Source organism: Triturus cristatus, chromosome 8 (assembly GCF_964204655.1).
Source record: "Triturus cristatus chromosome 8, aTriCri1.1, whole genome shotgun sequence".
NCBI lineage: Eukaryota > Metazoa > Chordata > Amphibia > Caudata > Salamandridae > Triturus > Triturus cristatus.
The window spans coordinates 1,125,522,092-1,125,548,459 of NC_140591.1; positions in this window are offsets into that span (position 1 = coordinate 1,125,522,092).

Consider the following 26,368-nt stretch of genomic DNA (forward strand, 5'->3'; position numbering starts at 1 on the left):
AGCTTGTTTCCGGTCCAGGGAAGGCATGGCTTGGCAGTTCGGGCTGGACTGTTCCCATGAGGCACAGGGTCAGACTGATTTGCATATGGCCATGTCTGAACTGGGGTGGCAGAGTGGGCTAAAGAACGGTTATGGATAAAACCCAGATCTGTTGACTGGGTGTGAGTGTTTGATTGGTTCTGATGCTCCGTCCATCACCACCCCCTTTTGTACCGCTTTGTTCGCCATAAGTTGGCAGGGTATGCTCAGACGTGAGTCCCTTGCTCACTTTGCCACTGGATTCAAGCAAGCCTGGCTGAAGACGGCTGAAATGCCAGAAACCGGTCCTAGGAAGCTTGTTTCCGGTCCCGGGAAGGCATGGCTTGGCAGTTCGGGCTGGACTGTTCCCATGAGGCACAGGGTCAGACTGATTTGCATATGGCCATGTCTGAACTGGGGTGGCAGAGTGGGCTAAAGAACGGTGATGGATCAAACCCAGATCTGTTGACTCGGTGTGAGTGTTTGATTGGTTCTGATGCTCCGTCCATCACCACCCCCTTTTGTACCGCTTTGTTCGCCATAAGTTGGCAGGGTATGCTCAGACGTGAGTCCCTTGCTCACTTTGCCACTGGATTCAAGCAAGCCTGGCTGAAGACGGCTGAAATGCCAGAAACCGGTCCTAGGAAGCTTGTTTCCGGTCCAGGGAAGGCATGGCTTGGCAGTTCGGGCTGGACTGTTCCCATGAGGCACAGGGTCAGACTGATTTGCATAAGGCCATGTCTGAACTGGGGTGGCAGAGTGGGCTAAAGAACGGTGATGGATCAAACGCAGATCTGTTGACTGGGTGTGAGTGTTTGATGGCTTCTGATGCTCCCTCCATCACCACCCCCTTTTGTACCGCTTTGTTCGCCATAAGTTGGCAGGGTATGCTCAGACGTGAGTCCCTTGCTCACTTTGCCACTGGATTTAAGCAAGCCTGGCTGAAGACGGCTGAAATGCCAGAAACCGGTCCTAGGAAGCTTGTTTCCGGTCCAGGGAAGGCATGGATTGGCAGTTCGGGCTGGACTGTTCCCATGAGGCACAGGGTCAGACTGATGTGCATATGGCCATGTCTGAACTGGGGTGGCAGAGTGGGCTAAAGAACGGTGATGGATCAAACCCAGATCTGTTGACTGGGTGTGAGTGTTTGAATGGTTCTGATGCTCCGTCCATCACCACCCCCTTTTGTACCGCTTTGTTCGCCATAAGTTGGCAGGGTATGCTCAGACGTGAGTCCCTTGCTCACTTTGCCACTGGATTCAAGCAAGCCTGGCTGAAGACGGCTGAAATGCCAGAAACCGGTCCTAGGAAGCTTGTTTCCGGTCCAGGGAAGGCATGGCTTGGCAGTTCGGGCTGGACTGTTCCCATGAGGCACAGGGTCAGACTGATGTGCATATGGCCATGTCTGAACTGGGGTGGCAGAGTGGGCTAAAGAACGGTGATGGATCAAACCCAGATCTGTTGACTGGGTGTGAGTGTTTGATTGGTTCTGATGCTCCGTCCATCACCACCCCCTTTTGTACCGCTTTGTTCGCCATAAGTTGGCAGGGTATGCTCAGACGTGAGTCCCTTGCTCACTTTGCCACTGGATTCAAGCAAGCCTGGCTGAAGACGGCTGAAATGCCAGAAACCGGTCCTAGGAAGCTTGTTTCCGGTCCAGGGAAGGCATGGCTTGGCAGTTCGGGCTGGACTGTTCCCATGAGGGACAGGGTCAGACTGATTTGCATATGGCCATGTCTGAACTGGGGTGGCAGAGTGGGCTAAAGAACGGTGATGGATCAAACCCAGATCTGTTGACTGGGTGTGAGTGTTTGATTGGTTCTGATGCTCCGTCCATCACCACCCCCTTTTGTACCGCTTTGTTCGCCATAAGTTGGCAGGGTATGCTCAGACGTGAGTCCCTTGCTCACTTTGCCACTGGATTCAAGCAAGCCTGGCTGAAGACGGCTGAAATGCCAGAAACCGGTCCTAGGAAGCTTGTTTCCGGTCCAGGGAAGGCATGGCTTGGCAGTTCGGGCTGGACTGTTCCCATGAGGCACAGGGTCAGACTGATTTGCATATGGCCATGTCTGAACTGGGGTGGCAGAGTGGGCTAAAGAACGGTGATGGATCAAACCCAGATCTGTTGACTGGGTGTGAGTGTTTGATTGGTTCTGATGCTCCGTCCATCACCACCCCCTTTTGTACCGCTTTGCTCGCCATAAGTTGGCAGGGTATGCTCAGACGTGAGTCCCTTGCTCACTTTGCCACTGGATTCAAGCAAGCCTGGCTGAAGACGGCTGAAATGCCAGAAACCGGTCCTAGGAAGCTTGTTTCCGGTCCAGGGAAGGCAGGGCTTGGCAGTTCGGGCTGGACTGTTCCCATGAGGCACAGGGTCAGACTGATTTGCATATGGCCATGTCTGAACTGGGGTGGCAGAGTGGGCTAAAGAACGGTGATGGATCAAACCCAGATCTGTTGACTTGGTGTGACTGTTTGATTGGTTCTGATGCTCCGTCCATCACCACCCCCTTTTGTACCGCTTTGTTCGCCATAAATTGGCAGGGTATGCTCAGACGTGAGTCCCTTGCTCACTTTGCCACTGGATTCAAGCAAGCCTGGCTGAAGACGGCTGAAATGCCAGAAACCGGTCCTAGGAAGCTTGTTTCCGGTCCAGGGAAGGCATGGCTTGGCAGTTCGGGCTGGACTGTTCCCATGAGGCACAGGGTCAGACTGATTTGCATATGGCCATGTCTGAACTGGGGTGGCAGAGTGGGCTAAAGAACGGTGATGGATCAAACCCAGATCTGTTGACTGGGTGTGAGTGTTTGATTGGTTCTGATGCTCCGTCCATCACCACCCCCTTTTGTACCGCTTTGTTCGCCATAAGTTGGCAGGGTATGCTCAGACGTGAGTCCCTTGCTCACTTTGCCACTGGATTCAAGCAAGCCTGGCTGAAGACGGCTGAAATGCCAGAAACCGGTCCTAGGAAGCTTGTTTCCGGTCCAGGGAAGGCAGGGCTTGGCAGTTCGGGCTGGACTGTTCCCATGAGGCACAGGGTCAGACTGATTTGCATATGGCCATGTCTGAACTGGGGTGGCAGAGTGGGCTAAAGAACGGTGATGGATCAAACCCAGATCTGTTGACTTGGTGTGACTGTTTGATTGGTTCTGATGCTCCGTCCATCACCACCCCCTTTTGTACCGCTTTTTTCGCCATAAATTGGCAGGGTATGCTCAGACGTGAGTCCCTTGCTCACTTTGCCACTGGATTCAAGCAAGCCTGGCTGAAGACGGCTGAAATGCCAGAAACCGGTCCTAGGAAGCTTGTTTCCGGTCCAGGGAAGGCATGGCTTGGCAGTTCGGTCTGGACTGTTCCCATGAGGCACAGGGTCAGACTGATTTGCATATGGCCATGTCTGAACTGGGGTGGCAGAGTGGGCTAAAGAACGATGATGGATCAAACCCAGATCTGTTGACTGGGTGTGAGTGTTTGATTGGTTCTGATGCTCCGTCCATCACCACCCCCTTTTGTACCGCTTTGTTCGCCATAAGTTGGCAGGGTATGCTCAGACGTGAGTCCCTTGCTCACTTTGCCACTGGATTCAAGCAAGCCTGGCTGAAGACGGCTGAAATGCCAGAAACCGGTCCTAGGAAGCTTGTTTCCGGTCCAGGGAAGGCATGGCTTGGCAGTTCGGGCTGGACTGTTCCCATGAGGCACAGGGTCAGACTGATTTGCATATGGCCATGTCTGAACTGGGGTGGCAGAGTGGGCTAAAGAACGGTGATGGATCAAACCCAGATCTGTTGACTGGGTGTGAGTGTTTGATTGGTTCTGATGCTCCGTCCATCACCACCCCCTTTTGTACCGCTTTGTTCGCCATAAGTTGGCAGGGTATGCTCAGACGTGAGTCCCTTGCTCACTTTGCCACTGGATTCAAGCAAGCCTGGCTGAAGACGGCTGAAATGCCAGAAACCGGTCCTAGGAAGCTTGTTTCCGGTCCCGGGAAGGCATGGCTTGGCAGTTCGGGCTGGACTGTTCCCATGAGGCACAGGGTCAGACTGATTTGCATATGGCCATGTCTGAACTGGGGTGGCAGAGTGGGCTAAAGAACGGTGATGGATCAAACCCAGATCTGTTGACTCGGTGTGAGTGTTTGATTGGTTCTGATGCTCCGTTCATCGCCACCCCCTTTTGTACCGCTTTGTTCGCCATAAGTTGGCAGGGTATGCTCAGACGTGAGTCCCTTGCTCACTTTGCCACTGGATTCAAGCAAGCCTGGCTGAAGACGGCTGAAATGCCAGAAACCGGTCCTAGGAAGCTTGTTTCCGGTCCAGGGAAGGCATTGCTTGGCAGTTCGGGCTGGACTGTTCCCATGAGGCACAGGGTCAGACTGATTTGCATAAGGCCATGTCTGAACTGGGGTGGCAGAGTTGGCTAAAGAACGGTGATGGATCAAACCCAGATCTGTTGACTGGGTGTGAGTGTTTGATGGCTTCTGATGCTCCGTCCATCACCACCCCCTTTTGTACCGCTTTGTTCGCCATAAGTTGGCAGGGTATGCTCAGACGTGAGTCCCTTGCTCACTTTGCCACTGGATTCAAGCAAGCCTGGCTGAAGACGGCTGAAATGCCAGAAACCGGTCCTAGGAAGCTTGTTTCCGGTCCAGGGAAGGCATGGCTTGGCAGTTCGGGCTGGACTGTTCCCATGAGGCACAGGGTCAGACTGATGTGCATATGGCCATGTCTGAACTGGGGTGGCAGAGTGGGCTAAAGAACGGTGATGGATCAAACCCAGATCTGTTGACTGGGTGTGAGTGTTTGATTGGTTCTGATGCTCCGTCCATCACCACCCCCTTTTGTACCGCTTTGTTCGCCATAAGTTGGCAGGGTATGCTCAGACGTGAGTCCCTTGCTCACTTTGCCACTGGATTCAAGCAAGCCTGGCTGAAGACGGCTGAAATGCCAGAAACCGGTCCTAGGAAGCTTGTTTTCTGGTCCAGGGAAGGCATGGCTTGGCACTTCGGGCTGGACTGTTCCCATGAGGCACAGGGTCAGACTGATTTGCATATGGCCATGTCTGAACTGGGGTGGCAGAGTGGGCTAAAGAACGGTGATGGATCAAACCCAGATCTGTTGACTGGGTGTGAGTGTTTGATTGGTTCTGATGCTCCGTCCATCACCACCCCCTTTTGTACCGCTTTGTTCGCCATAAGTTGGCAGGGTATGCTCAGACGTGAGTCCCTTGCTCACTTTGCCACTGGATTCAAGCAAGCCTGGCTGAAGACGGCTGAAATGCCAGAAACTGGTCCTAGGAAGCTTGTTTCCGGTCCAGGGAAGGCATGGCTTGGCAGTTCGGGCTGGACTGTTCCCATGAGGGACAGGGTCAGACTGATTTGCATATGGCCATGTCTGAACTGGGGTGGCAGAGTGGGCTAAAGAACGGTGATGGATCAAACCCAGATCTGTTGACTGGGTGTGACTGTTTGATTGGTTCTGATGCTCCGTCCATCACCACCCCCTTTTGTACCGCTTTGTTCGCCATAAGTTGGCAGGGTATGCTCAGGCGTGAGTCCCTTGCTCACTTTGCCACTGGATTCAAGCAAGCCTGGCTGAAGACGGCTGAAATGCCAGAAACCGGTCCTAGGAAGCTTGTTTCCGGTCCAGGGAAGGCATGGCTTGGCAGTTCGGGCTGGACTGTTCCCATGAGGCACAGGGTCAGACTGATTTGCATATGGCCATGTCTGAACTGGGGTGGCAGAGTGGGCTAAAGAACGGTGATGGATCAAACCCAGATCTGTTGACTGGGTGTGAGTGTTTGATTGGTTCTGATGCTCCGTCCATCACCACCCCCTTTTGTACCGCTTTGTTCGCCATAAGTTGGCAGGGTATGCTCAGACGTGAGTCCCTTGCTCACTTTGCCACTGGATTCAAGCAAGCCTGGCTGAAGACGGCCGAAATGCCAGAAACCGGTCCTAGGAAGCTTGTTTCCGGTCCAGGGAAGGCATGGCTTGGCAGTTCGGGCTGGACTGTTCCCATGAGGGACAGGGTCAGACTGATTTGCATATGGCCATGTCTGAACTGGGGTGGCAGAGTGGGCTAAAGAACGGTGATGGATCAAACCCAGATCTGTTGACTGGGTGTGAGTGTTTGATTGGTTCTGATGCTCCGTCCATCACCACCCCCTTTTGTACCGCTTTGTTCGCCATAAGTTGGCAGGGTATGCTCAGACGTGAGTCCCTTGCTCACTTTGCCACTGGATTCAAGCAAGCCTGGCTGAAGACGGCTGAAATGCCAGAAACCGGTCCTAGGAAGCTTGTTTCCGGTCAAGGGAAGGCATGGCTTGGCAGTTCGGGTGGACTGTTCCCATGAGGCACAGGGTCAGACTGATTTGCATATGGCCATGTCTGAACTGGGGTGGCAGAGTGGGCTAAAGAACGGTGATGGATCAAACCCAGATCTGTTGACTGGGTGTGAGTGTTTGATTGGTTCTGATGCTCCGTCCATTACCACCCCCTTTTGTACCGCTTTGTTCCCCATAAGTTGGCAGGGTATGCTCAGACGTGAGTCCCTTGCTCACTTTGCCACTGGATTCAAGCAAGCCTGGCTGAAGACGGCTGAAATGCCAGAAACCGGTCCTAGGAAGCTTGTTTCCGGTCCAGGGAAGGCATGGCTTGGCAGTTCGGGCTGGACTGTTCCCATGAGGCACAGGGTCAGACTGATTTGCATATGGCCATGTCTGAACTGGGGTGGCAGAGTGGGCTAAAGAACGGTGATGGATCAAACCCAGATCTGTTGACTGGGTGTGAGTGTTTGATTGGTTCTGATGCTCCGTCCATCACTACCCCCTTTTGTACCTCTTTGTTCGCCATAAGTTGGCAGGGTATGCTCAGACGTGAGTCCCTTGCTCACTTTGCCACTGGATTCAAGCAAGCCTGGCTGAAGACGGCTGAAACGCCAGAAACCGGTCGTAGGAAGCTTGTTTCCGGTCCAGGGAAGGCATGGCTTGGCAGTTCGGGCTGGACTGTTCCCATGAGGCACAGGGTCAGACTGATTTGCATATGGCCATGTCTGAACTGGGGCGGCAGAGTGGGCTAAAGAACGGTGATGGATCAAACCCAGATCTGTTGACTGGGTGTGAGTGTTTGATTGGTTCTGATGCTCCGTCCATCACCACCCCGTTTTGTACCGCTTTGTTCGCTATAAGTTGGCAGGGTATGCTCAGACGTGAGTCCCTTGCTCACTTTGCCACTGGATTCAAGCAAGCCTGGCTGAAGACGGCTGAAATGCCAGAAACCGGTCCTAGGAAGCTTGTTTCTGGTCCAGGGAAGGCATGGCTTGGCAGTTCGGGCTGGACTGTTCCCATGAGGCACAGGGTCAGACTGATTTGCATATGGCCATGTCTGAACTGGGGTGGCAGAGTGGGCTAAAGAACGGTGATGGATCAAACCCAGATCTGTTGACTGGGTGTGAGTGTTTGATTGGTTCTGATGCTCTGTCCATCACCACCCCCTTTTGTACCGCGCCGCAGTCAGGGGCAAGTGTGGGCGGACGCCATCTTGCAGTCGGGCCCCGGGGTGAAAAAAACTTTGGTAGTCACCGCAGGCTCCGCAGTATTTAGGAGTTCGTGGGCACCATCATGCGCAGCTTCTGTTCCGACACCAGTGGAGATGGCTGGGTGTCGGATTTGACGATGTGGTGCTGTCTGCTTGTCTGCCCGATCGCGGAGCCTCAGCAGAGCGCGTCCGCCATCGTAGCCTGCTTGGCCACGCCCCCACCTACTATTATATTCATACCCTTTATATTGCAAATAAAAAAGTTTTTTCTAAAAGCAAGAGGTTAGCAATGCAGACCCTGTTGCATTTCACTTTTGGACTTCATGTTGTATTGTAAATGCAATCCTGCTTCCTAGGAGTATTTCATTTTTCCAGATGTGTTCCAGTAATTATTTTTTTCATGCAGTTTATGAATCTTGTACAGCGGCATCATCCAAGCTGCATTGCCTTCAAGTGTTTGGGTGAGTTCAGGGTGTGGATGTGGTTTAGGATGAGGCAAGATGGAGCTCTCCGAAATTGCAACTGAAAAAAGTGTGAGTTTCTCCTAGTGCCTCTCAGTGGGCCATAAGGGTGTTCAGAAAACATGCTCATGCAATCTTTGTTCTCTCTGTAGAACAAGTGAAGTTCTCATGTGTGCCATTTGGAACAAAGGAGAGGTTAAGATGTGAAGATATTGAGAGTGAAGTATCAGAGGTGGGTGGGTCAACAAATTAACAGGGCTGTCCAAGGGAAGGATCTGGCTTGGCTCTAAGCGCTTGTGTATGAGCAAGTGTGGGAAAATGGCTCTGTATATACTGTTCCCAAATAGGTACAGTGTGTACAGAGTCCACAGTCCCCAGAGGGTTGGAACGGGGTTAAAGTTAGATATAACCTTACTCTCTAAAGTGGTAGCTTGGTCGAGCAGTAAGGCAGTATCAGAGGACAGTGTGAAGCATTTGTTGTACACACTCAGTCAGCAAATGGTCTCACACACTCAAGAACTGAACTCTAGGCCAATGGTTTATATAAAAAAGATATGGTTGTTTTATTTTAGAACCAACAATAGGTTTCAAAATATACTTTCTCAGAATGAGATGCTTTAGTTAAATACTTTTGCAATATGCAATTGACTTTTGTAGGTAAAAGTTACAGGTTGTTGCAATAGGCAAAACAATTTCAAACACAATAATACATTGAGCTCAATGGGAATTTTAAGTTATGTGCACTTGATTACTTTCAGGATTACTTTTCTAACTCCAGGACTGGGTCCTAGATTCAGTCCTGGGACAGTTCTTGGAAACAAGTGAGTAAATTCGGTTAAGTTACTGTTGTGATTTTTAAACAACATTTTGCTATTTTAAAAGTTGACACTTAGAAACTTTTTCTGATCAAATCACCAATATTATCCTATGGAAGGAAATTCACTTAGCAGGTAAGTGGGGTTATGGGTACTTTTCCTAGGTCAGTGTTGGATCCTAGATCCAGCACTAGTGTACCACCTGTAAGCAGTTGAGAAACTGCGTTTAGGTTACACAGGCGATTTTTAAGGAATATATATAAGTTTGCAAAATTGACACTTAGAAGAAATTTCATAGAAAAACAGTCAATGGTTTCCTATGGGAGAAAATTCAAGTTACGGGTAAAGTATGTTCTCGTTACTTTTGTAATCCAGTGCTGGGCTCCTAGGCTCAGTACTGGGGCGTCTATCTAAAACAGGTAAGTAATTACTTTTTCACAGTTGGTACAATTTTTAAAGAATATTTGTAGTTTGCAAAAATCAACACTTAAAAGAAATTTCACAGAAAAACAGTCAATGGTTTCCTAGGGGAGAAAATTGAGATAGTGGTAAGTACGGTTGTAAGGACTTTTCAGGGTCAGTGCTGGGCACCAAGATCCAACACTGGGATCTCTCCTAATAGCAGGTGAGTATTTCCATTTTCGTTACTCGGTTGATTTTAGGTGAATATTTTAAAGTTTAGAAACTCCACACTTAGATGAAATTTCAGAAGAAACCAGTCAATGTTACCCTATGGAAGAAAAGTGAGTTATCGGCTTTTGGGTAAGTACTCGACTGGCAGAGTTAAGGTTCTGGGCACAGACTCAGGGGTCTCCCAGGGTCAGGTTGGTACAGTTGTTACACCCTTAGCGGCACTGGGGCGGCCGTGTGCAGAGTGAGTTAGGCCCAATGTTATCCTATAGGAGGCATGGGGGCCTTGGTTGGTGGCTGCTGACTAGCAGGCCAGGCGGCTGTGGGAGCTGGGCTCCTGGTCACTTGCTGAGGGCAAATGGGGAAGTAGGTAGCCGTAGAAGTTGCACTGCCAGGGTGTTAGAAAAACCCCACTCCCACACCGGAAAGGGTGGTGGTAACGGGGTCCTTCCAGACATACACAGTGGTAGCTTGGCTCGAGTGGTCAGGGGTCAGGCACCGTGTTAAGCATACGTCATACCCACACAATAACCATGCGTGCATCCGTTCCAAAAACGACACTACACCTTAAAAATTATGAAAATATCTCTGGGTTTATCTTCTTTTCTCTTAGTTGCTGATTAAATAAATAATAATACAATCACAGAACACAAGCTTCTCCTTAAAAGTGCAGGTCAAATAAATAGTAACACTTTACAGGTGCAATAAATAGGTTCAGGTCAAATAAATACTGTGAGGGAATAAATACTGTGCAGGAATAAGTTAGCTCAGGACAATAAATACATTACAGGAATAATTTAGATAAATACAATAAATACAGTACCCTCAATAAATAATACCAGCCAACAATGACATTTGTAAAATCAGATCACATTTAAAATACTATGGGCTGATTTGGCCCAGTCACAGCTTGTGGTTAGGTGGATGGCCTGTGGGTGTCTCACCTAGCTTGGGTAAGGCTGAGGCTAAAACTGAGGTAGATCAAGGGTAATCTAGGAATCTGGCTCTCCCAAACTACACAACCCCTCACACAGGTCACTGTATCAGTCTCAGTCCACCCCTGGCACTTCCAGGCTGGTTCTAACACCTCCTTATCCCTTAGGATGGTCTCTTAGAGCTCCACAGGGCCTTAGGCGCCCTCTATTCCACTTACTGCCCTTTTTATGAAGCTCCGACGCCGCTGGAGTCGTGTCGACGCCGTGAGGCGGTTCCGGTTCGATGTCGGCGGCCTCGGCGCAATGTCAGTTCTTGACGACGTCGATAGGCGGCTCCGGTTCGATGTCGGCGGCCTCGGCTCGATGTCGATCTCCGATTCGATGACGTCGGGCTGTCTTGGCTCGATGTCGACTTAGGGCAGCTCCGGTTCGATGTCGGCGGCCTCGGCTCGATGTCGGCCTCCGGTTCGATGACGTCGGGCTGTCTTGGCTCGATGTCAACTTCCGTCGGCTCCGGAGTGCGACCTCCACTCCCGACCTCCGGCACGATTCTCTTCAGGTTCCGGCGACTCCGGAGTGCGATCTCCACTCCCGACCTCCGGCACGCTTCACCTCGGTCTCCGGCGACTCCGGAGGGCGGACTTCACTCCCCCGTCGACGCCGCTCACTTGACCTCAGGTGTCTTCCTCCTCGACCTCGGGTACTCCTCACGACCTCCGTCGGCGCCCTCTCTCGACCTCTGGCGGCCCCGGGTACGACGTCTGCTTTCCAGTCAGCGCCGCTTCTCCACCTCGGGCTCCAGGTCTCAGGCTTCTCGACGTCGGACTCCAGGGAAACCAATAAACAGGTCAGATTCTTGCTTTCCTTTACTTCTAAGGCCTGTTCCTGCTGTCCAGGTCCTTAAGATGGTTTTTCTTGCTTTTTCCCACACAGGGCTCCAGGCTGGGCTCAGTCAGTAGGGACTAGTATCAAGGGTGGGTTAATGGACCCCACTCCAGGCACAAGTTTCCACCCCTGCTGCCTCACTCCTTCCTCCTTCAGGTTTCTGCTCCTCTCTCTTCACCAGTCAGGTGCCAACTGCCAGCTCCAACTGTCAACTCTGGCTTTAGCTTCCCAACATTCTAAACCGCCTCCAACTGTCACCGGGTTCTGGAATGTTCTGGAAGGTGCTGGTAGGTTCCAGTGGGTTCTGATGATGTCACAGGTGGCCACCATTTTGTGCTCCAGGCCCTCAGACAGAAGTTCCAGGGGTAGCTAAAATGGCTCCCTGAATCTGCATCAATACGAAAAAGTCTGGTGGTTCCCAAAAAGGAAAAATTCTAACAGGGTTTGAGGCAAAAGTGGGACAAAATAAATAATGATGAGGAGGGACCACCCAAAGGGCTGACAGGTCTAACACGCGTCCCCCCCAGCTGAAAGTGGGGAGAGCTACCCAACCCCTTGGGAGTTCTCATTACTAAGGCGGAAATACCTTGAGAGACCGTCTGCATTGGCGTGGTCCACTCCAGGCCGATGTTCCACCTGAAAGTCCATTCCCTGTAGGGAAATAGACCACCTCAACAACTTGGGATTCTCCCCCTTCATCTGCATCAGCCAACAAAGGGGTCTGTGGTCGGTCTGAACCAGGAAGTGCGAGCCAAACAGGTATGGCCGCAACTTCTTCAGAGCCCATACCACTGCAAAGGCTTCACGCTCTATTGCACTCCACTTCTGTTCCCTGGGAAGTAGTCTCCGGGATAGGAAGACCACGGGTTGATCCAGACCCTCTTCATTGAGTTGCGATAACACTGCCCCAATGCCATGTTCTGATGCATCCGTCTGGACAATGAACTCCTTGGAAAAGTCTGGGGCCCTTAAGACCGGGGCCTCGCACATGGCTTGCTTCAGCTTCACAAAGGCCTGCTGACAAGCCTCCGTCCAGACTACCCGTCGAGGTTGTTTCTTGGACGTGAGCTCCGTGAGGGGGGGTACAATGGTTCCGTAACCCTTCACGAAGCGGCGGTAGTATCCCGTGAGGCCCAAAAATGCTCGGACCTCAGTCTGAGTCTTGGGGGGTTCCCAGGCCATGATGGCCTCGATCTTTGCCTGGAGGGGTTGCACCGCTCCCCTACCCACCAAGTGTCCAAGGTACACTACCGACCCCTGCCCGATCTGGCACTTGCTGGCCTTGATCGTCAATCCAGCTTGTCTCAGGGCCTGGAGAACAGCTTGCAGGTGACGCAAGTGATCCTCCCAGCTGTTACTGAAGACGGCTATGTCATCCAGATAAGCAGCAGAGACACTCTCCATTCCGGTGAGGATCTGGTTTACCAGGCGCTGAAACGTGGCAGGTGCGTTCTTGAGCCCAAAGGGCATCACACAGAACTGGTAGTGGCCATTGGGCGTGGAGAAGGCTGGCCTTTCCCTTGCTCCATCAGTCAAAGAGATCTGCCAGTACCCAGAAGTAAGGTCAAAGGTACTTAGATATTGGGCAGCTCCCAGCCGGTCAATCAATTCATCCGCCCTAGGGATCGGATGAGCATCAGTTTTGGTTACTGAATTCAGTCCCCGGTAGTCCACACAGAACCTCAGTTCCGGTTGGGCACCCGGTGGTGCAGCTTTTGGTACTAACACCACCGGACTGGACCAGGGGCTGCTAGAAGGTTCGATCACTCCTAGCTCCAGCATCTTAGTGACTTCACTGTTAATGCTGGTCTTCACCTTGTCTGACATCCGGTAGATCTTGGACTTCACAGGTGGGCTGTCTCCTGTGTCCACGTCATGGACACACAGGTGAGTCCTACCCGGAACAAGGGAGAACAACGAAGAGTACTGCCCCAGGACCTGGCGGCAGTCCTCCTGCTGTTCAGGAGTTAGAGATGGGGAGAGAATCACTCCCTCCACCGACCCATCCTTTTCTTGAGACGCAAACAAATCGGGGAGAGGCTCGCTTTCCACGTCCTCTGCTCCGTCAGTCACCATCATCAAGATGACTTCGGGCCTCTCGTGGTGGGGTTTGAGGCGGTTGGCGTGCAGCACCCGTAGGGGCTGACGAGGGGTTTTAAGATCCACCAAGTAGGTAGCCTTACCCTTCTTCTCCAACACCTCAAAGGGTCCTGACCAGCGATCCTGGAGGGCGCTAAGCTCTCCTGGTTCGATCACCCACACCTTCTGGCCAGGCTCCAACTCCACCGGGTGAGCGTTGTGGTCATACCACGCCTTCATTACTGCTTGGCTGGCTTCCAAGTTGTCAGAAGCTTGCTTCCACAACTTAGCCATTTGGCTCCGGAAGGCCAGCATGTAGCTCACCACATCCTGGGGAAGCTTTCTGGGAGTTCTTTCCCATCCGTCTCTCACCAGGTTGAGAGGTCCACGTACAGGGTGCCCATACAAAAGCTCGAAGGGGCTGAAGCCCACTCCCTTCTGTGGCACTTCCCTGTAAGAAAAGAGTAAACAGGGTAGGAGGACGTCCCATTTCCTCCGCAGGCTTTCAGGCAGACTTCTGATCATGCCTTTCAAGGTTTTGTTAAACCTCTCCACCAGACCATTGGTCTGGGGGTGGTAAGGAGTGGTGAACCGGTATGTCACTCCACACTCCTTCCACATCGCCCGCATGTACGCTGACATGAAGTTGGTCCCCCTGTCGGACACAACTTCCTTGGGAAAACCCACTCAGGTAAAGATTCCCATCAGGGCCCTTGCCACAACAGGTGCTGTTATGGTCCTCAGAGGTATTGCCTCTGGGTACCGTGTGGCATGATCCACCAGAACCAGGATAAACCTGTGACCAGCTGTAGTAGGTGGATCTAACGGACCCACAATGTCGATGCCCACCCTTTCAAAGGGGGTGCTAACGACAGAAAGTGGTTCCAGGGGAGCTTTTAGCTTCACCCCTGTTTTCCCACTGGCTTGGCAAGACACACATGTCCGGCAGTAGGTATCGGACGACACTTTCATTTGAGGCCAATAAAAGTGTGGGACAAGACGGGCGAAGGTCTTGTCTTGCCCCAGGTGTCCTGCCAAGGGGATCTCGTGAGCCAACTCCAGAAGGAAGGCTCGATAACGTTGAGGGACTACCAAGGCTCGTGACGATCCATGTAGGGGTGCCTTGGGTTCACTGTAGAGGAGGCCATCCTCCCAGTAAACACTGTAGTTCCCTTCAACGTTCCCTGCTGCCTGGGCTTTGGCCTGACGCCTCAGCCCCTCAAGGGTAGGGCACTCCCTCTGGCCCTGGCAGAATTCCTCCCTGGTCGGGCCTCCCTCCACGTGCCACTCGGCCGGGATGGGTAGGTCCTCCAGTTTGGTAACATCCCCCACCGCAGACTCCTGGTCCACCACCTCCGGTGGCCTATCCGTCCTACGGGGTGTGGACGCCGAGGCAGGCTCCTCCTGTCCTCGGTTCTTCCCTTGACTGGCAGCTGGCTGGGCCTTTGTTCCAGGCTCCAGCCGAAACGAACTCCCTCTCCGGGTAGTCGCGGACCTTGTGCTCACACAGGCCCAGTCAGGTGTACCCAGCATCTCAGTATGAGTCCGGTATTCCACCTCCTTCCAAGCATTGTGCTCCATGTCATTCCCCAGCAGACAATCAACTGGCACGGCAGGGCTTACGGCAACTCGAAGTGAACCTGCAACCCCCTCCCATTCAAAGGGAACCTCGGCCACTGGATAGTGGCCTGTTCTGCCGTCAGCCTTCGCGGCTGGGTGGAGTACATCGGGAATTACCTGCTCTGGAGACACCAGTTGGCTACGTACCATAGTCATACTGGCTCCTGTGTCTCTCAGAGCCTCCCCTCTTTGGCCGTTGATGGTGACCCACTGCCCATACTTTACGGTATTTGCGGGCACCTGGATCTTAGGAACCATCTCCCGTTCTCCCAGGGACACTAAAGTGACACCCGCCCACTCCCTTCCCTTAATTAAAGGCATCTCCTCCCCGAGCACTACACTAGCTACTCCGGGGGTCTTTCCTCCAATGGGAGGGGGTGGTCGTTTCGGGCACTTCGCATCTCCCTTGTAGTGTCCAACGCCACCGCACTCGTAGCAATGGACAACCCTTGGCTGCTGACTCTGGCCAGGATTAGGGTTTCTGGGTGGGTTAGCCCTAGGGGGGAATCCTGTTCCCTTCCCTTGCAAGTTATTTTGGGGGCCTTTGGAGAACTCCTTCTTCTTTTCCCCTCCCTCTTTCTTCTGGGGGGCGCCCTGTCCGGCCTTTTGAGTATCCCCTCCAGTCCCCCTTGTGGACACCCGGGTACTAGCCCAAATGTCCGCCTCCTCAGCAAGCTTCCGGGGATTGGTCAGCTTGCTATCCACCAGGTGTTGACGCAGTTCAGGGAAACATTTTTCGAGCAGGTGTTCCTTCAGTACTAAATCAAACAACCCCTCGTAGTTCCTTACTTCACTGCCCTGAATCCAACCCTCTAGTGCCTTCTTTGCATAGTCCAGGAAGTCCACCCAATTCTGTGTGCCCAGTTTGTGACTACCCCGGAACTTCTGTCTGTACTTTTCGGGTGTTATTCCAAACTTTCTTATGAGCGCCACCTTCATGGTGGGGTAGTGGGTCTGCTCATCCTCCTCTAGGGCCAATAAAGCATCCCTACCAGCTGGAGGCATGTACTTGTACAATCCCGCTCCCCAGTACTTCTCTGGAACCCCATGGGCCCTTAACGAGACCTCATAGGCCGCTAGCCACTTGGCAATATCGTCGCCCACTCCATAGCTAGCTACTATGTCCTTTGGCAGGTAGGGTTTGGGTTCCCTGGTGAACTCTCTTTCTTGGTCTTTGCTGCCACCATTAGGAACAGTTTGGGCCCCGATTCTTAGGATCTGAAGATCTATCTCTTTCAGCCTTAGCTCATGAGCCATCCTCTGTTCCTCCTTCTCTTTCTCTAGCCTTGCTAAGTCCCATGTGAGCTGTCTTTTCTCCCTCCGGTCTGTTAACTCCACTTCAGACAAGCCACCGCTAGAGGCACTGCTGCCCTTCCTGGAAATGGTTCTGGGCCCCGCTAACAGGTTCCCCACCTCAGGTTGGTACAAACCAGCTCCCTCACTGTCGGGCTCTCTATCCCTGTCCTCCTCCTCAGCCTTGCTTTCTCGTGGTGCTTCCCCCCAAGCCCTTAAGCTGGTTTGGAGTGCACCCTTCTTTGCTCCTGGGGGACAATACACCCCCTCCCGCTGACAAAACTCCCTGAGTTGGGCCACAGTGTACGTTTCTAGGTCTTCTAGCACAAACTCCATTTTGCCCACTCAGGTCAGAAGACAGGTTTTTACAGAAGCAATGCAGGGGGGTACCTTTAATAATACCTCCTCCCACCACCAGAGTAAATTTGGAAAAAACAAAAACTCACAATTAGGAAGGCCGCTTTGAGAAAACTCCAGGTGTAGGCCTATGGACTACCCACAGTTATTGTCGAGTATGCGTAGGCACAGCTCTATCCCGCCGCTGAACACCAATTATGTTAGAAAAACCCCACTCCCACACCGGAAAGGGTGGTGGTAACGGGGTCCTTCCAGACATACACAGTGGTAGCTTGGCTCGAGTGGTCAGGGGTCAGGCACCGTGTTAAGCATACGCAATACCCATACAATAACCATGCGTGCATCCGTTCCAAAAACGACACTACACCTTAAAAATTATGAAAATATCTCTGTGTTTATCTTCTTTTCTCTTAGTTGCTGATTAAATAAATAATAATACAATCACAGAACACAAGCTTCTCCTTAAAAAGTGCAGGTCAAATAAATAGTAACACTTTACAGGTGCAATAAATAGGTTCAGGTCAAATAAATACTGTGAGGGAATAAATACTGTACAGGAATAAGTTAGCTCAGGACAATAAATACATTACAGGAATAATTTAGATAAATACAATAAATACAGTACCCTCAATAAATAATACCAGCCAACAATGACATTTGTAAAATCAGATCATATTTAAAATACTATGGGCTGATTTGGCCCAGTCACAGCTTGTGGTTAGGTGGATGGCCTGAGGGTGTCTCACCTAGCTTGGGTAAGGCTGAGGCTAAAACTGAGGTAGATCAAGGGTAATCTAGGAATCTGGCTCTCCCAAACTACACAACCCCTCACACAGGTCACTGTATCAGTCTCAGTCCACCCCTGGCACTTCCAGGCTGGTTCTAACACCTCTTTATCCCTTAGGATGGTCTCTTAGAGCTCCACAGGGCCTTAGGCGCCCTCTATTCCACTTACTGCCCTTTTTATGAAGCTCCGACGCCGCTGGAGTTGTGTCGACGCCGTGAGGCGGCTCCGGTTCGATGTCGGCGGCCTCGGCGCAATGTCAGTTCTTGATGACGTCGATAGGCGGCTCCGGTTCGATGTCGGCGGCCTCGGCTCGATGTCGATCTCCGATTCGATGACGTCGGGCTGTCTTGGCTCGATGTCGACTTCGGGCAGCTCCGGTTCGATGTCGGCGGCCTCGGCTCGATGTCGACCTCCGATTCGATGACGTCGGGCTGTCTTGGCTCGATGTCGACTTCCGCCGGCTCCGGAGTGCGACCTCCACTCCCGACCTCCGGCACGATTCTCTTCAGGTTCCGGCGACTCCGGAGTGCGATCTCCACTCCCGACCTCCGGCACGATTCTCTTCAGGTTCCGGCGACTCCGGAGTGCGACCTCCACTCCCGACCTCCGGCACGCTTCACCTCGGTCTCCGGCGACTCCGGAGGGCGGACTTCACTCCCCCGTCGACGCCGCTCACTCGACCTCGGGTGACCTCCTCCTCGACCTCTGGTACTCCTCACGACCTCCGTCGGCGCCCTCTCTCGACCTCTGGCGGCTCCGGGTACGACGTCTGCTTTCCAGTCAGCGCCGCTTCTCCACCTCGGGCTCCAGGTCTCAGGCTTCTCGACGTCGGACTCCAGGGAAACCAATAAACAGGTCAGATTCTTGCTTTTCTTTACTTCTAAGGCCTGTTCCTGCTGTCCAGGTCCTTAAGATGGTTTTTCTTGCTTTCTCCCACACAGGGCTCCAGGCTGGGCTCAGTCAGTAGGGACTAGTATCAAGGGTGGGTTTATGGACCCCACTCCAGGCACAAGTTTCCACCCCTGCTGCCTCACTCCTTCCTCCTTCAGGTTTCTGCTGCTCTCTCTTCACCAGTCAGGTGCCAACTGCCAGCTCCAACTGTCAACTCTGGCTTTAGCTTCCCAACATTCTAAACCGCCTCCAACTGTCACCGGGTTCTGGAATGTTCTGGAAGGTGCTGGTAGGTTCCAGTGGGTTCTGATGATGTCACAGGTGGCCACCATTTTGTGCTCCAGGCCCTCAGACAGAAGTTCCAGGGGTAGCTAAAATGGCTCCCTGAATCTGCATCAATACGAAAAAGTCTGGTGGTTCCCAAAAAGGAAAAATTCTAACAGGGTTTGAGGCAAAAGTGGGACAAAATAAATAATGATGAGGAGGGACCACCCAAAGGGCTGACAGGTCTAACACGCGTCCCCCCCAGCTGAAAGTGGGGAGAGCTACCCAACCCCTTGGGAGTTCTCATTACTAAGGCGGAAATACCTTGAGAGACCGTCTGCATTGGCGTGGTCCACTCCAGGCCGATGTTCCACCTGAAAGTCCATTCCCTGTAGGGAAATAGACCACCTCAACAACTTGGGATTCTCCCCCTTCATCTGCATCAGCCAACAAAGGGGTCTGTGGTCGGTCTGAACCAGGAAGTGCGAGCCAAACAGGTATGGCCGCAACTTCTTCAGAGCCCATAAAACTGCAAAGGCTTCACGCTCTATTGCACTCCACTTCTGTTCCCTGGGAAGTAGTCTCCGGGATAGGAAGACCACGGGTTGATCCAGACCCTCTTCATTGAGTTGCGATAACACTGCCCCAATGCCATGTTCTGATGCATCCGTCTGGACAATGAACTCCTTGGAAAAGTCTGGGGCCCTTAAGACCGGGGCCTCGCACATGGCTTGCTTCAGCTTCACAAAGGCCTGCTGACAAGCCTCCGTCCAGACTACCCGTCGAGGTTGTTTCTTGGACGTGAGCTCCGTGAGGGGGGGTACAATGGTTCCGTAACCCTTCACGAAGCGGCGGTAGTATCCCGTGAGGCCCAAAAATGCTCGGACCTCAGTCTGAGTCTTGGGGGGTTCCCAGGCCATGATGGCCTCGATCTTTGCCTGGAGGGGTTGCACCGCTCCCCTACCCACCAAGTGTCCAAGGTACACTACCGACCCCTGCCCGATCTGGCACTTGCTGGCCTTGATCGTCAATCCAGCTTGTCTCAGGGCCTGGAGAACAGCTTGCAGGTGACGCAAGTGATCCTCCCAGCTGTTACTGAAGACGGCTATGTCATCCAGATAAGCAGCAGAGACACTCTCCATTCCGGTGAGGATCTGGTTTACCAGGCGCTGAAACGTGGCAGGTGCGTTCTTGAGCCCAAAGGGCATCACACAGAACTGGTAGTGGCCATTGGGCGTGGAGAAGGCTGGCCTTTCCCTTGCTCCATCAGTCAAAGAGATCTGCCAGTACCCAGAAGTAAGGTCAAAGGTACTTAGATATTGGGCAGCTCCCAGCCGGTCAATCAATTCATCCGCCCTAGGGATCGGATGAGCATCAGTTTTGGTTACTGAATTCAGTCCCCGGTAGTCCACACAGAACCTCAGTTCCGGTTGGGCACCCGGTGGTGCAGCTTTTGGTACTAACACCACCGGACTGGACCAGGGGCTGCTAGAAGGTTCGATCACTCCTAGCTCCAGCATCTTAGTGACTTCACTGTTAATGCTGGTCTTCACCTTGTCTGACATCCGGTAGATCTTGGACTTCACAGGTGGGCTGTCTCCTGTGTCCACGTCATGGACACACAGGTGAGTCCTACCCGGAACAAGGGAGAACAACGAAGAGTACTGCCCCAGGACCTGGCGGCAGTCCTCCTGCTGTTCAGGAGTTAGAGATGGGGAGAGAATCACTCCCTCCACCGACCCATCCTTTTCTTGAGACGCAAACAAATCGGGGAGAGGCTCGCTTTCCACGTCCTCTGCTCCATCAGTCACCATCATCAAGATGACTTCGGGCCTCTCGTGGTGGGGTTTGAGGCGGTTGGCGTGCAGCACCCGTAGGGGCTGACGAGGGGTTTTAAGATCCACCAAGTAGGTAGCCTTACCCTTCTTCTCCAACACCTCAAAGGGTCCTGACCAGCGATCCTGGAGGGCGCTAAGCTCTCCTGGTTCGATCACCCACACCTTCTGGCCAGGCTCCAACTCCACCGGGTGAGCGTTGTGGTCATACCACGCCTTCATTACTGCTTGGCTGGCTTCCAAGTTGTCAGAAGCTTGCTTCCACAACTTAGCCATTTGGCTCCGGAAGGCCAGCATGTAGCTCACCACATCCTGGGGAAGCTTTCTGGGAGTTCTTTCCCATCCGTCTCTCACCAGGTTGAGAGGTCCACGTACAGGGTGCCCATACAAAAGCTCGAAGGGGCTGAAGCCCACTCCCTTCTGTGGCACTTCCCTGTAAGAAAAGAGTAAACAGGGTAGGAGGACGTCCCATTTCCTCCGCAGGCTTTCAGGCAGACTTCTGATCATGCCTTTCAAGGTTTTGTTAAACCTCTCCACCAGACCATTGGTCTGGGGGTGGTAAGGAGTGGTGAACCGGTATGTCACTCCACACTCCTTCCACATCGCCCGCATGTACGCTGACATGAAGTTGGTCCCCCTGTCGGACACAACTTCCTTGGGAAAACCCACTCGGGTAAAGATTCCCATCAGGGCCCTTGCCACAACAGGTGCTGTTATGGTCCTCAGAGGTATTGCCTCTGGGTACCGTGTGGCATGATCCACCAGAACCAGGATAAACCTGTGACCAGCTGTAGTAGGTGGATCTAACGGACCCACAATGTCAATGCCCACCCTTTCAAAGGGGGTGCTAACGACAGGAAGTGGTTCCAGGGGAGCTTTTAGCTTCACCCCTGTTTTCCCACTGGCTTGGCAAGACACACATGTCCGGCAGTAGGTATCGGACGACACTTTCATTTGAGGCCAATAAAAGTGTGGGACAAGACGGGCGAAGGTCTTGTCTTGCCCCAGGTGTCCTGCCAAGGGGATCTCGTGAGCCAACTCCAGAAGGAAGGCTCGATAACGTTGAGGGACTACCAAGGCTCATGACGATCCATGTAGGGGTGCCTTGGGTTCACTGTAGAGGAGGCCATCCTCCCAGTAAACACTGTAGTTCCCTTCAACGTTCCCTGCTGCCTGGGCTTTGGCCTGACGCCTCAGCCCCTCAAGGGTAGGGCACTCCCTCTGGCCCTGGCAGAATTCCTCCCTGGTCGGGCCTCCCTCCACGTGCCACTCGGCCGGGATGGGTAGGTCCTCCAGTTTGGTAACATCCCCCACCGCAGACTCCTGGTCCACCACCTCCGGTGGCCTATCCGTCCTACGGGGTGTGGACGCCGAGGCAGGCTCCTCCTGTCCTCGGTTCTTCCCTTGACTGGCAGCTGGCTGGGCCTTTGTTCCAGGCTCCAGCCGAAACGAACTCCCTCTCCGGGTAGTCGCGGACCTTGTGCTCACACAGGCCCAGTCAGGTGTACCCAGCATCTCAGTATGAGTCCGGTATTCCACCTCCTTCCAAGCATTGTGCTCCATGTCATTCCCCAGCAGACAATCAACTGGCACGGCAGGGCTTACGGCAACTCGAAGTGAACCTGCAACCCCCTCCCATTCAAAGGGAACCTCGGCCACTGGATAGTGGCCTGTTCTGCCGTCAGCCTTCGCGGCTGGGTGGAGTACATCGGGAATTACCTGCTCTGGAGACACCAGTTGGCTACGTACCATAGTCATACTGGCTCCTGTGTCTCTCAGAGCCTCCCCTCTTTGGCCGTTGATGGTGACCCACTGCCCATACTTTACGGTATTTGCGGGCACCTGGATCTTAGGAACCATCTCCCGTTCTCCCAGGGACACTAAAGTGACACCCGCCCACTCCCTTCCCTTAATTAAAGGCATCTCCTCCCCGAGCACTACACTAGCTACTCCGGGGGTCTTTCCTCCAATGGGAGGGGGTGGTCGTTTCGGGCACTTCGCATCTCCCTTGTAGTGTCCAACGCCACCGCACTCGTAGCAATGGACAACCCTTGGCTGCTGACTCTGGCCAGGATTAGGGTTTCTGGGTGGGTTAGCCCTAGGGGGGAATCCTGTTCCCTTCCCTTGGAAGTTATTTTGGGGGCCTTTGGAGAACTCCTTCTTCTTTTCCCCTCCCTCTTTCTTCTGGGGGGCGCCCTGTCCGGCCTTTTGAGTATCCCCTCCAGTCTCCCTTGTGGACACCCGGGTACTAGCCCAAATGTCCGCCTCCTCAGCAAGCTTCCGGGGATTGGTCAGCTTGCTATCCACCAGGTGTTGACGCAGTTCAGGGAAACATTTTTCGAGCAGGTGTTCCTTCAGTACTAAATCAAACAACCCCTCGTAGTTCCTTACTTCACTGCCCTGAATCCAACCCTCTAGTGCCTTCTTTGCATAGTCCAGGAAGTCCACCCAATTCTGTGTGCCCAGTTTGTGACTACCCCGGAACTTCTGTCTGTACTTTTCGGGTGTTATTCCAAACTTTCTTATGAGCGCCACCTTCATGGTGGGGTAGTGGGTCTGCTCATCCTCCTCTAGGGCCAATAAAGCATCCCTACCAGCTGGAGGCATGTACTTGTACAATCCCGCTCCCCAGTACTTCTCTGGAACCCCATGGGCCCTTAACGAGACCTCATAGGCCGCTAGCCACTTGGCAATATCGTCGCCCACTCCATAGCTAGCTACTATGTCCTTTGGCAGGTAGGGTTTGGGTTCCCTGGTGAACTCTCTTTCTTGGTCTTTGCTGCCACCATTAGGAACAGTTTGGGCCCCGATTCTTAGGATCTGAAGATCTATCTCTTTCAGCCTTAGCTCATGAGCCATCCTCTGTTCCTCCTTCTCTTTCTCTAGCCTTGCTAAGTCCCATGTGAGCTGTCTTTTCTCCCTCCGGTCTGTTAACTCCACTTCAGACAAGCCACCGCTAGAGGCACTGCTGCCCTTCCTGGAAATGGTTCTGGGCCCCGCTAACAGGTTCCCCACCTCAGGTTGGTACAAACCAGCTCCCTCACTGTCGGGCTCTCTATCCCTGTCCTCCTCCTCAGCCTTGCTTTCTCGTGGTGCTTCCCCCCAAGCCCTTAAGCTGGTTTGGAGTGCACCCTTCTTTGCTCCTGGGGGACAATACACCCCCTCCCGCTGACAAAACTCCCTGAGTTGGGCCACAGTGTACGTTTCTAGGTCTTCTAGCACAAACTCCATTTTGCCCACTCAGGTCAGAAGACAGGTTTTTACAGAAGCAATGCAGGGGGGTACCTTTAATAATACCTCCTCCCACCACCAGAGTAAATTTGGAAAAAACAAAAACTCACAATTAGGAAGGCCGCTTTGAGAAAACTCCAGGTGTAGGCCTATGGACTACCCACAGTTATTGTCGAGTATGCGTAGGCACAGCTCTATCCCGCCGCTGAACACCAATTATGTTAGAAAAACCCCACTCCCACACCGGAAAGGGTGGTGGTAACGGGGTCCTTCCAGACATACACAGTGGTAGCTTGGCTCGAGTGGTCAGGGGTCAGGCACCGTGTTAAGCATACGCAATACCCATACAATAACCATGCGTGCATCCGTTCCAAAAACGACACTACACCTTAAAAATTATGAAAATATCTCTGTGTTTATCTTCTTTTCTCTTAGTTGCTGATTAAATAAATAATAATACAATCACAGAACACAAGCTTCTCCTTAAAAAGTGCAGGTCAAATAAATAGTAACACTTTACAGGTGCAATAAATAGGTTCAGGTCAAATAAATACTGTGAGGGAATAAATACTGTACAGGAATAAGTTAGCTCAGGACAATAAATACATTACAGGAATAATTTAGATAAATACAATAAATACAGTACCCTCAATAAATAATACCAGCCAACAATGACATTTGTAAAATCAGATCATATTTAAAATACTATGGGCTGATTTGGCCCAGTCACAGCTTGTGGTTAGGTGGATGGCCTGAGGGTGTCTCACCTAGCTTGGGTAAGGCTGAGGCTAAAACTGAGGTAGATCAAGGGTAATCTAGGAATCTGGCTCTCCCAAACTACACAACCCCTCACACAGGTCACTGTATCAGTCTCAGTCCACCCCTGGCACTTCCAGGCTGGTTCTAACACCTCTTTATCCCTTAGGATGGTCTCTTAGAGCTCCACAGGGCCTTAGGCGCCCTCTATTCCACTTACTGCCCTTTTTATGAAGCTCCGACGCCGCTGGAGTTGTGTCGACGCCGTGAGGCGGCTCCGGTTCGATGTCGGCGGCCTCGGCGCAATGTCAGTTCTTGACGACGTCGATAGGCGGCTCCGGTTCGATGTCGGCGGCCTCGGCTCGATGTCTTTCTCCGATTCGATGACGTCGGGCTGTCTTGGCTCGATGTCGACTTCGGGCAGCTCCGGTTCGATGTCGGCGGCCTCGGCTCGATGTCGACCTCCGATTCGATGACGTCGGGCTGTCTTGGCTCGATGTCGACTTCCGCCGGCTCCGGAGTGCGACCTCCACTCCCGACCTCCGGCACGATTCTCTTCAGGTTCCGGCGACTCCGGAGTGCGATCTCCACTCCCGACCTCCGGCACGATTCTCTTCAGGTTCCGGCGACTCCGGAGTGCGACCTCCACTCCCGACCTCCGGCACGCTTCACCTCGGTCTCCGGCGACTCCGGAGGGCGGACTTCACTCCCCCGTCGACGCCGCTCACTCGACCTCGGGTGACCTCCTCCTCGACCTCTGGTACTCCTCACGACCTCCGTCGGCGCCCTCTCTCGACCTCTGGCGGCTCCGGGTACGACGTCTGCTTTCCAGTCAGCGCCGCTTCTCCACCTCGGGCTCCAGGTCTCAGGCTTCTCGACGTCGGACTCCAGGGAAACCAATAAACAGGTCAGATTCTTGCTTTTCTTTACTTCTAAGGCCTGTTCCTGCTGTCCAGGTCCTTAAGATGGTTTTTCTTGCTTTCTCCCACACAGGGCTCCAGGCTGGGCTCAGTCAGTAGGGACTAGTATCAAGGGTGGGTTTATGGACCCCACTCCAGGCACAAGTTTCCACCCCTGCTGCCTCACTCCTTCCTCCTTCAGGTTTCTGCTGCTCTCTCTTCACCAGTCAGGTGCCAACTGCCAGCTCCAACTGTCAACTCTGGCTTTAGCTTCCCAACATTCTAAACCGCCTCCAACTGTCACCGGGTTCTGGAATGTTCTGGAAGGTGCTGGTAGGTTCCAGTGGGTTCTGATGATGTCACAGGTGGCCACCATTTTGTGCTCCAGGCCCTCAGACAGAAGTTCCAGGGGTAGCTAAAATGGCTCCCTGAATCTGCATCAATACGAAAAAGTCTGGTGGTTCCCAAAAAGGAAAAATTCTAACAGGGTTTGAGGCAAAAGTGGGACAAAATAAATAATGATGAGGAGGGACCACCCAAAGGGCTGACAGGTCTAACACGCGTCCCCCCCAGCTGAAAGTGGGGAGAGCTACCCAACCCCTTGGGAGTTCTCATTACTAAGGCGGAAATACCTTGAGAGACCGTCTGCATTGGCGTGGTCCACTCCAGGCCGATGTTCCACCTGAAAGTCCATTCCCTGTAGGGAAATAGACCACCTCAACAACTTGGGATTCTCCCCCTTCATCTGCATCAGCCAACAAAGGGGTCTGTGGTCGGTCTGAACCAGGAAGTGCGAGCCAAACAGGTATGGCCGCAACTTCTTCAGAGCCCATACCACTGCAAAGGCTTCACGCTCTATTGCACTCCACTTCTGTTCCCTGGGAAGTAGTCTCCGGGATAGGAAGACCACGGGTTGATCCAGACCCTCTTCATTGAGTTGCGATAACACTGCCCCAATGCCATGTTCTGATGCATCCGTCTGGACAATGAACTCCTTGGAAAAGTCTGGGGCCCTTAAGACCGGGGCCTCGCACATGGCTTGCTTCAGCTTCACAAAGGCCTGCTGACAAGCCTCCGT